Source organism: Heteronotia binoei, chromosome 16 (assembly GCF_032191835.1).
Source record: "Heteronotia binoei isolate CCM8104 ecotype False Entrance Well chromosome 16, APGP_CSIRO_Hbin_v1, whole genome shotgun sequence".
NCBI lineage: Eukaryota > Metazoa > Chordata > Lepidosauria > Squamata > Gekkonidae > Heteronotia > Heteronotia binoei.
This window is the reverse complement of record NC_083238.1, coordinates 3,749,281-3,766,023: the sequence shown is the minus strand read 5'-3', so window position 1 is coordinate 3,766,023 and position 16,743 is coordinate 3,749,281. Positions and strand designations below refer to the sequence as shown.

Here is a 16,743-nt window from a genome sequence, read left to right as displayed (position 1 = left end):
AAATAATCACTTATTGAAGAAGTTTTACAGTGCAGTCCAAAGCAGAGCTACACACTTCAGTGGGTTTAGAAGGGTACAACTCCATTGAGCATTGCATTGTCTAGAATAGCATTGACTTTGGCAGCACCAACATAGCTGTTCAAGAACTGAATGCCTTCCTTGAAGAACATGGCCTTGAGCCTCCTTGTCACACACTACAGAGTACATAGGTTAGGTCTGAGCCCCCACCCTGTGTTAGATGCAGCATATGAGTTGTGAGTTCCAAGTTCCTGAACATGCAGCACCCAATTAGAATCAGGAGCACTATGCATGTGAAGTTGGTTTGCCAGCAAAGTGCCCCCTAAATAGTGGGGACTTTCAACGGACACAACCCTTTGAAAAAGCAGCATTGTGGGTGATGTGACATCACACAGAGAAAACCTGGAAGTGATATCACAGTCACCTCAGGACAGTCAAGAATTTCTTAAACTCTCTATAATAAAGACTATAGATATTTGAGGAATTCCTAGAGCATTGCAGGGTGGTTGTGATGTCACTTCCAGATCTTTGCCAGAAGAAATGCCATAATATATACAGCTGTTCCATCTTCTATTCTGCTCCCACTGCCCAGAGAAAAGCAGCAGGAAGGTGGCAGCAAAAGTGGAAGAATTCCTGTTGCCACTGGGAAAGTGGCAACCCTAGTGCAAAGAAGGGGTTTCAGTCTTCATCCACACAGGGGTGCCTCCAGGCACTTAGGACAGGCATTCTCCCACTGCTTGGGGCCTCTGGGGCCAGCAAGAGAAACAGTGGGAGATGGAAATGATGTCACACTAAATGTCAATGTCACATTCATGCAATACCCTGGATGTGATATCAGAAATCAACTGATGCCTTAGAAACTGGCAACTCTAGAGCGTTGGCCAATGTGATGATGTCACATCCAAGTGTTCTGTCCAGATGTGATGTCTGTATATAGCACAGTGTCACATCTGCCCCTTGTCCCAACTCCAAAGTTCCCAATAGGCAGGGGTGGCCAATGGTAACTCTCCAGATGTTTTGCCTACAACTCCCATCAGCCCCAGCCAGCATGGCCAATGAATGGGGCTGATGGGAGTTGTAGGCAAAAACATCTGGAGAGTTACTGTTGGCCACCCCTGCAATAGAGCCAAACACTGGACTGGCATGCCCACCACAGCATTATTTTCCCCGCCTGAAATATTACCATGGATTATTATTTGGCATGTTGGAGATATCCATGGAATATGTGAGTTTCCCTAAACATTGCCCTCCAGGAAGGCACAAGGGGAACTCTGAGTGCTTAATCAGGAACTGCATGCTTGGGAATTGAGAAGAACCAGTAACTCATATACAGTTGGGTTACTTATGATGCAAAGTGGGGACCAAGTCCTCTTCTATTTTTTTTTAAGTCTTGACATATTCTTCTGCAAGATTACTTTCATTTGTGGCTTTTTGCTGTACCCTTCCACCTGCTGTGAGGGCTCACCTTTTACCAGATCTCTGCACCCAATAATCTCTGATTGCTAGGTTTAAACCTTTCTTTCCAGTCTCTCAATCTACAATATAGCTACAGTATGTGAATAAAATTCGCATGTTACCAGTTCCTAATTTGAATTATGTGAAGGATGGACAGGGGGCAAGCTGTTTATTATGAATTATTTATTTATTAGACTTTTATCCCCTGCACTTCAGGGCTCAGGGTGGGTTATAATAAAAGATAAAACAATCAATTAAATCATCATTCCAATGACAGTAACAATCACAGTACATCAGATGGGAGTTTGGAACAGTTTGGAAGTGCTCCCAAAAGTTTCTGCAGGTAGATGTGCCCACTATGGACCAATTTATAAATTTTAATTTAGAACCTCCCTTTCAGCATGAGCCACCTAAACTCCAAAGGCTTTTGCAACGGATTAGGTTCAGGACTGGCTTAAGCTCCATATAAATTTAAACATCTAAGTGGTACTGAAAGGTAGGTTCTAAATTAAAATGTATAAAGTTACTCCCATTCAGCTTTGTATTGTATCTTGTTATAACTGCCATGGTTTATTCCAGGATGATAATTTTGAAAGAAACAAAGAGACACTCAATGCACAGCAGCCAAGAAGGTCAGAGCGCCTGCTCCGGCTGCAACGCCACTGAGGATGTTCTCCGCAGCTGAGAACGAAACGTCTGGAAGGAAAACTTTCTCCAGTAGAACACGGCACTTGAGCCCGAAAGATTCTACAAACCCTAATGATGTTACCAGCCGCGAAAACCTGAAATCTTTGATAAAACAAAGAGATTGCAGAGGGCATTTACCAGTCAAATCCAGAAGGCTTTTGCATCTGTTTTAAGAAGAAGTTAAGGATTGATTTGCTCCAAATACGTACACTGAAATACAACAGGAGGCTGATAACCTTGATGTGTACAGGAATATAATTGAGAAAGAATTTGACGAAATGAGCCTAAACTGGGTGCTCATTGGATGGACTTTTTAGTAATATTGTACTTCCTTCTAATGTGGCAAATAGCTTTGTAAGATTTGTGATAAAAGTACATTTGATAAAGCTTTTACTAATATGTTAGCCAGCATATCACAGTGTTTGGATGTCTGTATTTTCTCTGTTATGAACTATGATCCCATATTATTGTTTTTTCAACCCAAAGCTTGGCAGAACATCTCCACTTTACAGGCCCTGCAGAACTGAAGCAGATCCTGCAGGCCCCTGATCTCATATGTGAGAGTGTGGCTCTGGCTCTGGTCAAGGCTAGACAGATGTCTTTGGGGCCAGGGATCCCCAGCAGCTGTTGGTCTGCCGAGCAGAAGGCTCTTTGAGGGACATATTGGGAGAGACAGTCCTGCTGATATTTTGGTCCCAGATCGACAAAGGGCTTCAAAAGTTAATGTCAAAATCTTGAACTAGATTTGGTACTCAACTGGAAGCCAATGCAGGTGACAGAGCACTGGTTGTATGTATGCTCTTATGAGCGTCCCAGTAAGGACACACGCAGCCACATTTTGAATCAGCTGAAGTTTCCAGATCAACCTCAAGGGCAGCCCTGCACAGAGCGAGTTACAGTAGTCCAGCCCAGAGATTACCATTGCCTGGATGACTGTACCTTGGTCGCAAGGGGAGAGGTAAGGAATCAGTTGCCTGATGGTAAAAAAACAAATCTGACAACATTTGTGACTTAAGACTCCATTGAAAGTGAGACATCCAGGATTACACCCAAGCTTCTCACCATTTATGTTAGCGTTAATAATAATGAATGCCATCAGCTGTTTTACGATGGGACAGTAAGAAAGAATTAACTTTTCAATGTCTTAATTTCCATGAAGATAGAATGCTGATGAAACATCCACTACTGAAAGAAAACATCCCACCAATCAGCACTATACATAGCGATTCTAAGGGGAGGGGTGAAAGTGCTCGGGAAGTCAACTGAGCTCTGCGTCCAAAAATGTGCAAGATACACCCTTGTAAAGGTCACTTATGCACTGCACTCTTGTTTGTAGGCACTGGTGCCAGAGTGAGGCAGCTGCAACTGAGGCATAGGCTCCTGCACAGGCATGCTTGTGAGCAGTTTTGGCGGCATGGCCAAAGTTAGTCCTGTCAGCCTGAGAAGGTCCACTGCCAGAGGCTGAAAGTTACACCAACAACCACAACAAAAATGGTGTAGCCCACAGGCGCCCATTGAACTTGTAAATCAAGTCATCCCCAGCAGCAGCTGCCTTGCCCATTCGGCTCAGAGGCGCTCAGGATGCTGACTGCAGGCTCAGCAAATCACCTCCCTCCCCGGAACGATAAAGCCCCCAAACTGGAACTCAATCATGAGCCCCTCAGCCTACAGATAAATTTCTGCCAGGACACCTTACAACTCAGAAGTTGGGTGTGAGGCATGGGATTCTGTCTCAGAGCTCCCTGCCATGTGGATGTAATGCAGACAGCAAGGCATTTTGGTGGTGGGACAAACACAGTCAGGGCACGTGGCACTACAGACAAGCACTTGGTGCTGATGCCCAGCAAGGAGAGCAAACTCTGTGGCTGGCCTCTCCCTAACATGTATTCTATCTTTGGAGGACTGAGCCACAGGGGCAGCAATGCACTGACATGAGCTGGCTCCCCTTGCCAAGCTGGAGGCTGGGTGCCACAACAGCATCTCCTGCACACAAGCTCAGCATTATGTTCATGCAGGAGCAGCAAGCCACAGCCTTGAAGCACCATGGCTTTTGACATGCCATGGGAAAAGACCCCAGGAAAAGTTTTCAGGGAGAACTGGGGGGAAATTGCTCTATCATGTGCCTGTTTCTCACCCTTGACAAGAGGATAGGGCATGTTTGTGGTGTTGGTGGGGTCTGGTAGCTGCTCCACTGTATGTGATGAACCAGCTAGCCATACAACCCTTGAACTCATTGCCTTGTGGAATCACAGCCTTGGGCAGCAACTGCAGGTGCCTCTGTGGATGGATTGCCAGCAGTCTGGGAGCACTTCAACACAGGACAGGTACCCTGAACTGGATACCCAATCTTGTCAGATCTTGAAAGCTAAGCAATGTCAGCCACCTCTCTGAATATCCTTCAGGTCCCCAGTAAGGGTCAGTCACCAGAGGTCACCATGACTTCCAGGTGCAGACAAAAAAACCCCACACAGGTCAGGTGCCATCATGTGCCTCAGGACGACACATCCTTTACATTCTTGCAGGTGGAGATTCAACAGGGAGATGCATGGGTCAGGCAAGTCCCATCTCCTCCCACAGCCTACTCATACTGCAGCTCCAATTCTCATCTTGGATTCCAAGTTCCACCTGCAATGCCATCCCACATAGAAACATGCCATGGAGGGATCCTATCCTCCTCCCCATGGTCCCAGGAAGGAAGGAAAAGGAATGTTCACACCTTGCCATAGCTTGTGGCATAACTGTAACAGCGCTCAGATGGGTTGAGGCCGGAGTGAAATGGGAGGTGGCCATGTGTGTTTGTGGAGCTTTTATGGTCTGCCCACATCCTGTCCCTCTGCTGGCTCAAAATGTCGGTCAGCACCCAGCCCCAGATTCCATTCCCCACTTGCTCCATGGAAGCTCGGTAGGTGACTTTGGGCCAGATGCACACCCTCAGCCTAATCAACCTCACAGGTTTGTTGTGAGCATGAAACAGAGGAGAGGGGAGTGATGTAAGCCACTTTGGGGGGGATCACCAATAATTGGCTTTGGGGGAGGATCACCAATAAATAAGGTGCACAAATGAGATTCATTACTGCCTGTTTACTCCACAAAGGGAAAGGGGCTTCTGTCACCCAGGGGGAAGACATCTCTGGAGGTAACACTACAGAGGAAGGGGACCATGGAGGTCCCTGGAGTCAGTGGTGGTGGGGAGCCAGTGTAGCATCCAGACTCAATATTTTTGGAGAAGGGTGGGGCTTGGGGATTAGCTATTGGACATACCGGCATGCAGGGATGATACATGACTTGTATGCTTTCCATCGCAATACATCACAACTGCATCACTACACATGGGAGTCGTGATGAATGCTGAATGGGTTTGGATGGACAGTCTCAGGGCACTGATTGTTCTGGAACAGGAATGACAGCATCCAGAGTGAAACGGCAGTCATTCCAGTCCAAGACCACCTCTGCTCTATCATGGAGGGAAAATGGGGATCTGCAGGTGGGGCTGCATGCCCCCACATCTGAGGCCACCACAGTGGCCCCCTCTCCTACTCCACTACTGGTAGGGGAGGTGCGGGAGTGCCCTCAGCAACAGAACACTCAAACTCCTTCCCCACTATCAGGTGCCTAGATCTGCTGACAGGAGTTGGCCCCTTTAAGCAAGTGGAAGGTGTGCTCCTGGAAACAAGCGCACCTCCTGCAGCTCCTGTGGCTTGCCCCTTTCTGTTCCCTGGTTAAGATGAATGCTGGACTCCTCCCCTGCGCCACATGGCCCAATTGGTTCTGGCAGCTCTATCATAGTGGCTCTGCCTCCACACAACACCTTCACTGACCACCATGGTGCAGTTGCTATAGACGCTACCCAGGTTACGGACAGAAAACACTGCAAATGACCACTGCATAAATTATGCCCTTATGGAATAAACTAGCACTTCCTAGTCATGTGGGGGCAGGCCACACCACTGCAGGCACGGCTCAGAATTGAGCCTTTAAAGCACAGCAGGGTCTCAGTATCAATGAAACAGCAGGAGTCATTTCTTCAGTAGTTATTCATGTGTAATATATGAATATTATCAAACAAAAAAGTATTAAAAATCAATCCAAGTGAAAAAAGATAAATGTGACCTTCTAATAAGTACCTATATTGTTCTTGGAGGAATTATCAGTGCACAATGCATTTTTGGGGTTTCCATTATTTCTTTGGAACGTAAACCTATAGAAACTTATTTGTTGGTTCTACTCATTTTTCTACCCACTTGAAAGTCTGTAAAATAGAAAATGAATTTAGCTTTCACCTCCTTCAAAGTAACAGGAAGAAAAATCCTCATTTCATAAATTCAGTCCAGTAACATAAATTGAATATTTATGCAGATGCATAACTCTTATTTTTGAAGTTACCCTGCAGTTGAGCATCGCCATGGCAGCTTTTAAGGAAGGATTCGATGTTTAAATTTTCATAACTAGTCAAATGTGATATAATAAGCAGGTCCAGTCACAAACCATTATTCTGCTCATTATTGTAATTAATTTCTAGCAATCCCTGTTCACATACCATAGGCCTCAAGCAGCGTAAGATCTACGTGGGTTAAGAAAGATCAAGAGCTGAGAGCTTACAGAAGGATGAAGGACAAGAGCGTTTTCCTGCAAAGTCCATCTTCAACATGCAAAATCAGCATGCAAGAATCAGTGCTATCTGAAGTTTCTGCTGTAAGATCCCCATTAAAGAATAGCACTTGTTTGCATATACTTGTTTGCAGTGGAGCATTGTCATCATGGTTCCCCTTGCTTTCAAGATCACTTCCGTGCTTACAGTTCCATGGGTTCCCCACAGTTCTTCAAAATATTACACCATTAGGGGAGGGACGGTGGCTCAGTGGTAGAGCATCTGCTTGGTAAGCAGAAGGTCCCAGGTTCAATCTCTGGCATCTCCATCTTTGATGGACCAAGGGTCTGATTCAGTATAAGGCAGCTTCATATGTTCATATGTTCAAACAACATACAGATGTTGTTTCAATGCCCATGTTGATGACACAGTGTCCTCGCAGGCGCAGGACCTAGTGTCATCCAGGGAGACACTGGGACTCAATCCATTTATATCGGTTCCCACACACTGGGCCGGACACATGCTGGACCTGATTTTCAGAGCAGGGATATCAGTGGATCTGATGGCAGCAAATGCTGTCCCAGTCAGGCCTCTATGCCTTGAAAGTCAGGCTGGACCTACAACTTCCACACTATTTAGGCGGCGAGCGGATTTACACTCGCCCAAGGAGCCAAATGGACCCAGAGCGGTTTCAAGAGGCCCTGCGAGATCCGATGCCCCCTGGTGGGTCGTTAGATGAGCTTGTGGAGGACTGGCACTCTCGACTCTCCACTGCCAACGACAACATTGCCCCCCCAGCACCCTCTTCGCTGCTGTACCAAAACAGCTCCCTGGTACTCCTTGGACCTGCTAAGGATGAAACGACAGCTTAGACAGTTAGCGCGAATGTGGTGGCGTACTCATGATGAAGAGTCCAGAACCTCTCATAGAACGCTTATGAAAGTCTATGAGAAGGCTATGAAGTCCGCTAAGAAAAACTTCTATGTGGCCTCCATACAGTCTGCAAAGTCGCGCCCAGCTCAATTATTTAGAGTGATTTGGTCTCTGACAACTTTGCTATCGAGCAACCAAGAAGATAGGAAATTGGATATTGGCTCTGAGGCTTTTGCGACGTATTTTGTAGATAAAATCTTGACTCTCCATCAGGACCTCCCAGCCACGGTTGATAAAGTAGGAGAACTGGAAGCCCCTTGGCTGTTGATGGGGACCGCTTCAGTCGACTCACATTGGAGGATGTAGACAGGATCCTGGCTGCGGTGAAGCCTATCATCTGCCTCCTGGACCCCTGGTGAAGGCTTGCCAGGATGATATCAGGGGCTCTCTGGGTGATATTGTTAACCTGTCCCTGACAAGTGGGACATTCCCAGAGATGTTCAAAGAGGCTGTACATATGAACATATGAAGCTGCCTTATACTGAATCAGACCCCTGGTCCATCAAAGTCAGTATTGTCTTCTCAGACTGGCAGCGGCTCTCCAGGGTCTCAAGCTGAGGATTTTCACACCTATTTGCCTGGACCCTTTTTTGGAGATGCCAGGGATTGAACCTGGGACCTTCTGCTTCCCAAGCAGATGCTCTACCACTGAGCCACCGTTCCTCCCCTGTAATTCGGCTGCTTCTGAAAAAACCTTTGCTAGACCCTAGAGTACTAGCTAACTACTGCCCAGTTTTGAACCTGCTGTTCCTGGAAAAGGTGGTTGAGAAAGCGATAGCAGAGCAGCTGCAGGTTTTCCTGGATGAAACATCCGCCCTGGACCCATTCCAGTCCGGTTTCCGCCCAAGCCACGGGACGGAAATGGTATTAGTTGCCCTCCCAGATGATCTAAGAAGGCATCTGGACCAAGGCAGGTCAGCGCTGCTGATTCTTCTTGACCTATCAGCAGCATTTGACAAGGTCAACTACAACCTATTGACCCACCGCCTTGCCGTTGCCTTGCAATGGTTTTCCTCCTTCCTCCAGAGATGGAGACAAAGGGTGATGCTTGGCAAGCAGACCTCCCTGCGGCACCCACTTATATGTGGAGTGCTGCAGGGAGCCATTCTCTCGCCCATATTATTTAACAACTATATGCGCCCCCTTGCCCAGATTGCCCGAGGTTTTTGACTGGGTTGTCACCAGTATGCTGATGACATCCAGCTCTATCTGTTAATGGACAGCAGACCGTCTTCTGCCTGTGAACAGCTGTCGGAGGCGTTAGAAGCCATGGCAGAATGGCTACAGCAGAGTCGACTGAAGTTAAATCTAAAGCGGAGGTCCTATACCTGAGTCGAGGGGAGGTGGGTTCGTGCATTCAGCTCCCAGCCCTGGGCGGTGCCGTTCTGGTACCAGCCCAACAGGTCTGGGGGTGATTCTGGATGCCTCCCTCTCGATGGAGGCCCAGATCACAGTGGCTGCTGGGTCTGCCTTTTTCCATCTACGGCAAATCAGGCAGCTAGCACCATACCTATCCCCCCAAAACCTGGCTACAGTGACCCATGCAATGGTGACTTCCAGGCTGGATTACTGTAACTCGCTCTACACTGGCCTACCCCTGAAACTGATCTGGAAACTGCAGCGGGTGCAGAATGCAGCAGCTCACCTGCTGACTGTATCACCTGTACGGGTGAGCATACGGCCGGCGCTCCATGACCTGCACTGGCTGCCTGTAGAGTACCGGATCCGTTTCAAGGTGTTAGCTTTGACTTCTAAGACTTTATGCAGCCTGGGACCAACATACCTACGGGACCGTCTCCTCCCATATATGCCCTGGAGGTCACTTCGCTCAGCCTCCCAAGATCTTCTGATAGTCCCCGGCCCAAGAGATGCCCGTCTTGCCTCTACCAGGGCCAGGACTTTCTCGGTCCTGGCCCCGACCTGGTGGAATCAGCTCCCTATGGAGATCTGGGCCCTACCTGGCTTGCTGGCCTTTTGTAGGGCCTGCAAAACGGAGCTGTCTTTTGATGAGGCAGCGGGCATCTATTTATCCATCGGTTGCCCTCCCCCCTACTGCTCTGCTGCTCTACTGCGCTACTGTACTGTGATGCTGTATTGCGGTAGTATTTTGTGCTATGCCACCTTGCTGTCATATCATCTTGCTGAATCATCTTGCTGCACTTTGATGAGTGTTGTAATTGGTTTTATTATGATTTTATTATGATTTTATTTCTATTTGCTGTACTCTGCTCTGAGCCCCCATTGGGGGAATAGAAGGAATATAAACAACAACAAAAAACAGATGTTGACTAATGCATCCTAGCCACCCCAAGGGATAATGGAGTCTTCTGAAATATTAAGCTGCACTAGAGACACCTCAATGGCAAGCAGCAATGGCAAGTAGGGTTTACTGAACCACAGGGAAGAGCCAGAAATCCCTGAATAAAGGAGAATCAGTTTTGTTCATTCGCAACTAAGATGAAGATGAGAACTGATCTGGCAGGCCAAAGATGCACGTTCAGCTGAAGCAGGTATTATCATAACTATGAGGCAGGGACAGAATTCGGGGGGGGGGGGGGGGATATTGCCTGGTAGATTCTTTTTGGAAAAAAAATAAATATTGAATATATGTGGAACAGAGTATTTGGGATGGTGGTTATCATGGGCTCCCCCTCCCAATTAATAATATATTTTATTATAATATAAACCAAGTACATGCATGTTGGGCCAAGTATTACAACTACAGGACTTGGTCACTGGTCTGCTTTTAGAAAAAGAAATTAGATTTATACCCCACCCTTCACTCTGAATCTCAGAGCAGCTTACAATCTCCTTTACCTTTCCTCCCTCACAACAGACACCCTGTAAGGTAGGTGGGGCTGAGAAAGCTTTCAAGTCTACCATTACTACTAATATTAATACTGATTCCCATGCCGTGATATATATCTTCTCCTTTATTGTTTATTGTCACTCCTGTTAATTAGAGTTAAGTGTCAATACTGATTAATTTTATAGGTTGATTTTTAAATTGATTAATTGACTGGGGTTGTATTTATTCTATATTTTCATTGATCAATTTAGTGGAGTATTAGTTATTATTCATTAGGGTGGGGAGCCTAGAGTTAGAGGGAGGGTGGAGTTGGGGTATTATTATTATTGTTGTTGTTGATGTTATGTTCTAGATTTTTCTTAAATTGTCTTGATTACTAATCAATAGGCTTTTCTAATTAATTAATTGGTTGGTATAAATTGATGAATCTAAATTTTTAGGGATTAATTTATTAGGTGTTTGTTGATAGAATCTGTTAAAAATTGGGGAGGGTTCATGTGGGGGTCAAGGGATTGTTTAGTGTGGTGCTTTTATTTAATGGGTTAGATGCATCATTGTGCTTTTTTCCAGACACTTAGTGGTCCCAGATTTGGGTCAATAGGGTCTGATGGGGGAGGCCCACTGTGGTGGGGCCCCAGTGGTGGCAGGCTCGTTCATCCTCACCCCTACAGATATCAGCTGGCCCCACCACTTACAGCCAGTGCTGCTGCTTCTCACGTGCACCACTGCCACTGCTTTCTTATTTCTTTCTTTATTTGATTTATATTCTGCCTTCCCTACAGTGCAAGGCTCAGCGTCAGTTAAAAGCCAGAAGTTCTGCTGCAGAACACAAAGCCGGCTTCAGCAGGAGCACATGGTCGCTTTTCCCGCACTCGCTTCTTGTGTTTGCCAGCATTGGCACTACTCTGTGTCAATCAGCTGGGAGGGAGGGCGGGGCTTCCCCTCCTGGGCTGGGGCTGCAATTTGGCAGCACAGCTGGGCCCACAGAGGTGCCAGAAGGCTGCTTGCTGAGACCTGAGCTTGTGCTTAGCAGCACTCTCCTGCCAGCCCACCCCGCTGCTTCTCTGTCTCTCCCCTCTCCCTCTGGAGCCTCTGGGCCCCTGCAGAGTGCCCTCCCTTGCATGGTGCATCTTGGTGCAGGGCTGGGGCCTCTCAGGATGACTGTTTGTTGGGTCTTGAAGTCATTCCTCCTTGCTTTCCAGTGCTGAGAGCCCAGCTGGGGCCACCAAACTGGGCAGCCCCCTGCCCCCCAACAAAAAATCCTGTGTGCTGGACCAAATTTTAAATCCTGGCTAAGGCCCTTGTCTAGGAAGACTTCACTGTCCATGCTAAGGATGCTACCTCCTCTCAGGCCAAGAACCTAGTGTTACGTTCTCAGGGTGCAGGCAGGCAGGAGTCCAAAGCCAGTCCAAGGTCAAAGTCCAGGAAGTCAAGCAGGAGCCAAGTCACCAATGCAGAATCACAAACCGGAATTAGAAGTCAATGTCCAAAAGCCAAAAGGTCAGGGTGCCAAGGAAATCAAGCAGGTCAGGATCAGGAAGGAGCGTGGATGCAAGCTAGAGAATAGGCTTGTTGCTTCCACAAGGTTACCAGGTCCTGGGTGGGAGCTATATTGGAGTCTCAATCAGCCTGCTCCCTGGGTGGCAGTGACTGTGCTAGAACTCAGGGCTGAGAGATCTGAAGCATCGGCGTACCTCATGTCTTTGCTCTGAAAGTTCTTTCCTGATCCTGCTTTGAACTTTTGAGATGGGAGGAGGAGAGCTTGGAGGAGGATTGATTGTCAACAGCTAACACTGGTGCCTGGAGAGTGATTGATGGGTCAGCTGCTGTTTGTTCAGCTGAGGAACTGGCTGGCAACTCTTCCAGGTCTGTTAACCCTTCCTCCTCATCAGGGCTCATGACACTTAGTGCTGTCCATGGCAGCACTGGGACTCTCCCAGTTTGTTTCAGTTCCCATTCCTCAAGCAGGACACCTTTGACCTTATCAGGGATTATGGTGGACTGTATTACTGCTGACGCAGTACCTTGGTCAGACCACCTTGCACTGAAAGCCCAGCTGAGCAGTCCTGTCTTTCTGAAGCCATTGATGAGGTTGCTCCCAGGCGTCCTCTTTGCAGTAATACAAAATTGGCTCTGTGGTACACCCTGGTGATAAGGTGGTTGAATGACAGTTAAGATGGCTAAAGAAAGTGTGGCAGCGAGTCTATGACAAAATAACAAGAATACCCTATAGGTCATTTATGAAAACCTAGGAGATGGCTGTGAAGGCCACAAAGAAGGATTTCTATGCAGCCGCTATTGCAAGCTCTTGCCTGGCCAATTACTTAGGAAAATTTGATCTCTAGCTACTTTCCCTCAGGGCATTCAAATTGCTAGGGAAATGGAAATATGCTGTGAGGCATTTGCGAGCCATTCTGCAGATAAAATCTTATCATTCTGCTATGACCTTCCCCAGCCACAATAGACACAATAAGGGAACTGGAAGCCCCTTGTCCATTTCCAAATCCAGTTTTGGATCATTTCAGTCTGCTCTCCAAGGATGAAGTTGACATCACCCTGGCAGTTTACTTGTTTGGGGCTTGATGTGAATGGGGAAGGGGAGAAAAGCCCTTATAATGTGTGTAAACAACAGAGATTCCATGTTTCTTTTTTCTGTACATTTTTTATAATTTTGTTATCCATGTTTGCTTCACCTGAGGGTTTTCAAAGATGATTTTTTTGTGAATGTAGAGGATTTCCTATTCTAGAGCCGTGTATGCCTCTTCTCCGTATTTGGAATATGCAAAACATGTCAGGACTACAACAAAATGCTGTCTCCATCATTCCTACTGAAGAAGGCTGTAGCAGTAAATGTAGAAAGTAATCTGGACATTACGTTCTGGGTTGTGTTGGGAGACCAGGAGAGCAGTACACGGGGAACCTACAACTTATTATGGAGTAACCTATTGTCTACTGGACTGGATTCACTAATTTCACTTTTTGTAAATTCAAAATACTGAGAACTGTCATTTTGTATTGGATATACAATAATGTATGGACATGTGTTTATGTACTGGATAGATTAATGTATGTATGTTGGCAACAACCAAAAACTAATAGAGACACTGATTTTGTTAGCATTTTATCTTGCCACTATCACAGTTTCTTGGTAATTTGTTCCTTTATTTGGGCTGCGATACCTCTTTGTGGTTAACAGTAACAGCCACACAAGTTAATGGTCATTCAGTAGCATTTACATAAGAAGAAACAAGTTATGACTGAATGCTTGCCAGTTTACTATCAATAATCAGGGATGGTGGACACTCATGCTTCCTCTTCTGAGATTGTTTCCCAAAGTCAGATGGCAAAGGAATTTGCAAGACTTGCAGTAACAACTGTCCCAAGTCCAGGCCTTTTTCTTTATAAGTCACTTGGATTTTTACAAGATCCCTCTATTTGAAGGCAATATCAGCTTGTCAAAGGGTGTCTGCAATTGGTTTTAGATCTTTACATTTGGCAAGGACATCTGAGGTGAGGTCTAGGAATATGAGAATGTTTACTCTATTAAGTGGCAGGGAGCTGTGGGTTCTTGCCGTATTTGGGAGTCAGGAATCATTGCAATGATATCCTTGGGGCCCCCATCTGGGATTATGGAACAGACCTAACCTGAAGGCATTAGATATTATTGGGGCTAAACTATCTTCCAGCTGCAGCTCCTAGGCAAGTCAGCACATCAGAAAAGTGGGGATATCTGATTTTTGCATTGTAGATTCCTCAAATCCTCTGAATTTGAGTTTCGAGTGATGTATAGAAGACTCTAAAGCTAGGACTCGAGACTGGAGGTGGCCATGTTCAGTCTGAAGAGTATTGAAGCCATTTTGTAAACTCATGTTGATTTCAAAGGCAGAGACAGGTTTTTTTAGATCTCAAGTGAAATCTTAAAATCAAATTGATCCGACAATGGCTTGATAAGAGTATTCATATTGCTTAGCAGGTTTTGTTCATCTTATTAAATAGTTCGATGAAACAATCATTTTGTGTTGAGGAAACTGGTGGGCTTACCAGAACTTTCTTGGTGGCCATCTTATCTTCTTCATCTTCATTTCTGTGCACTTCGTTTATTTTAGAATAAAAATCAGATATCTGTCTAGAAGTCTTCATAGTTGTATCCAGTTTGTCTATTTTCTTGTTGCCCATAATATTACAGAGGAATGGAATTTGGGTTGATGATTGTGAGAGGTTTGGGGAGCTAAGGGAATGGAGCACCTCTTTTAGACTTCCATCTCTTATGGCGTTGATACCACATCCCAATGTCAGCCATCTTGACTTGTTAACACCATGCCCGCAGGTTAGCATGGGCTAGATGTATGGGTGGAGCCTGAGGAAGCCAAAAAAGGTGCTAATTCTTCAGCATCAGGCACTACATTCACTAATGTGGAAGTTCTGAAACCTCAGCCTCTTTGCTACCTTTGTGATATACACATGCCACATTATATATGTATGTATGCATTTAGATAGTTTGCTTTTCTATCCAAAGGGCACCAAAGCAGCTTATATTGTTCTTCCCCATTTTTTCCTGACAGCAACCTTGTGAGATAGGTAAGGCTGAGAGAGAGTAACTGGCACAAGGTCATTGGTGAACAGGGGTTCTCCCACATCCTTGCCTGTCGTCCTAACTACTGTACCCTGTTGGCTCTCATTAAAGCTGTTATAAGGCATACAGGGTCTGCAAAACGGTACTCCAAATGCCTGCTAGTATTATACACCATTCATATAGCACTGTAAAGAAAGCCTTCACTGATAAATCTGATTTATTAGTTACAGAATGATAGCTATAAATTAGTGACTCACATACTGTAACAGATACTTTTGATTATGAAAAATGAAACTCCATTCACAGGAGACCAGGCGGCAGGTTCTCTTCTAACTCCTGTTTTCTGACAACAAATGGGGGGGGGGGGAAGAGCCCCGTGGCGCAGAGTGGTAAAGCTGCAGTACTGCAGTCGAAGCCCTCTGCTCATGACCTGAGTTCGATCCCAGCGGAAGCTGGTTCAGGAAGCTGGCTCCAGGTTGACTCAGCCTTCCATCCTTCCGAGGACGGTAAAATGAGTCCCCAGCTTGCTGGGGGGAAAGTTTAGATGACTGGGGAAGGCAATGGCAAACCACCCGGTAAAAAGTCTGCAGTGAAAACGTTGTGAAAGCAACGTCACCCCAGAGTCAAAATCGACTGGTGCTTGCACCTTTACCTTATATATGTTTCTTCTACTTGAATGGGAGATTACCAAGGAAGTCCTGGTTGTTAAGCAGAGGCAGGCAATAGGAAACCACCTCTGAGCATCTCTTGCAGGGTTAGCATGAGTTGGCTGCGGCTTGAATGCACTTTCCACCATATGTTTATGCTAGAACAAGTCTGGCTGTGACCTACTTACATATATATTTTAGTCCCAAGGATTCCTTGAGGTTTGATTGGCTTTAGGATGAGCAGTTTCTTTTATGATTCCCCACAGAGGCAGCTTCCCACTGAGAACTTTTTGATTCCATACATTACTGCCTCACTTATCTGTGGCAGAAACAGCCAAGTATAGTGTGTAAAATACTGGAATCTGAAGACTCTGATTCCAGATGTGGAAGCTGCAGATTTAGATTCCCACTATGCCATGATGCTCACAGGGGCCAGTCTCTCTATCAGCCCAACCCACCGTGCATGGTGGCTGTCAGCAGGAAATGGAGGTGGAGAGACAAATGTATGCTATGATGGAAATCAGAATGGAATGATTGGTGCAGTGCCATTATGAATATAATTTTAATATTATTGTATTATATTGTATATATGCTGGGCTCCTCAGAGGAATGGCAAGGAAAAGTGCACTAAATAATCAACTACTTTTAATCCCAGCAGTAGCTGCCAGAAACGTTCTGCCCAACCAGGGCCAAATGCTTTCAGTTAGTGGGTCTTACGCAAGCAGAATGCTTTGTCTTTGCTAAATAATTAAATGTCTAACTTTGTATGTGCCTGGCTATGGATCTTCATCAAGGATGCTACAAAAGTGCTGGGGTGGATCCACCTGAGTTTTCCACTGTCGAAAATGAAAGGAATGGTCCCTTTTGAGCACTTGAAAAGATTAACCAGGGGACAGGCCTCTGATTCAACAGGAGCTCACAGGAGTGCAGCTCTTGAACCTTTCTGAGAGTTCCACCTCCTCCCTCCCACCTTGCCCATTGAATAGGAGGTGCAGCTGCAGAACAATCCCGGGATGAGCTCCACCACCTGTTT

The 16,743-nt window shown here is 46.0% G+C and overlaps 1 protein-coding gene across 1 annotated transcript in view; it reads right to left on the bottom strand.

The window, feature by feature from the left end:
- Positions 1–16,743, bottom strand: part of THSD7B (thrombospondin type 1 domain containing 7B) — a 713,545-nt gene that overhangs the window by 356,990 nt on the left and 339,812 nt on the right. The gene's annotated exons all lie outside the window — the stretch shown is intronic.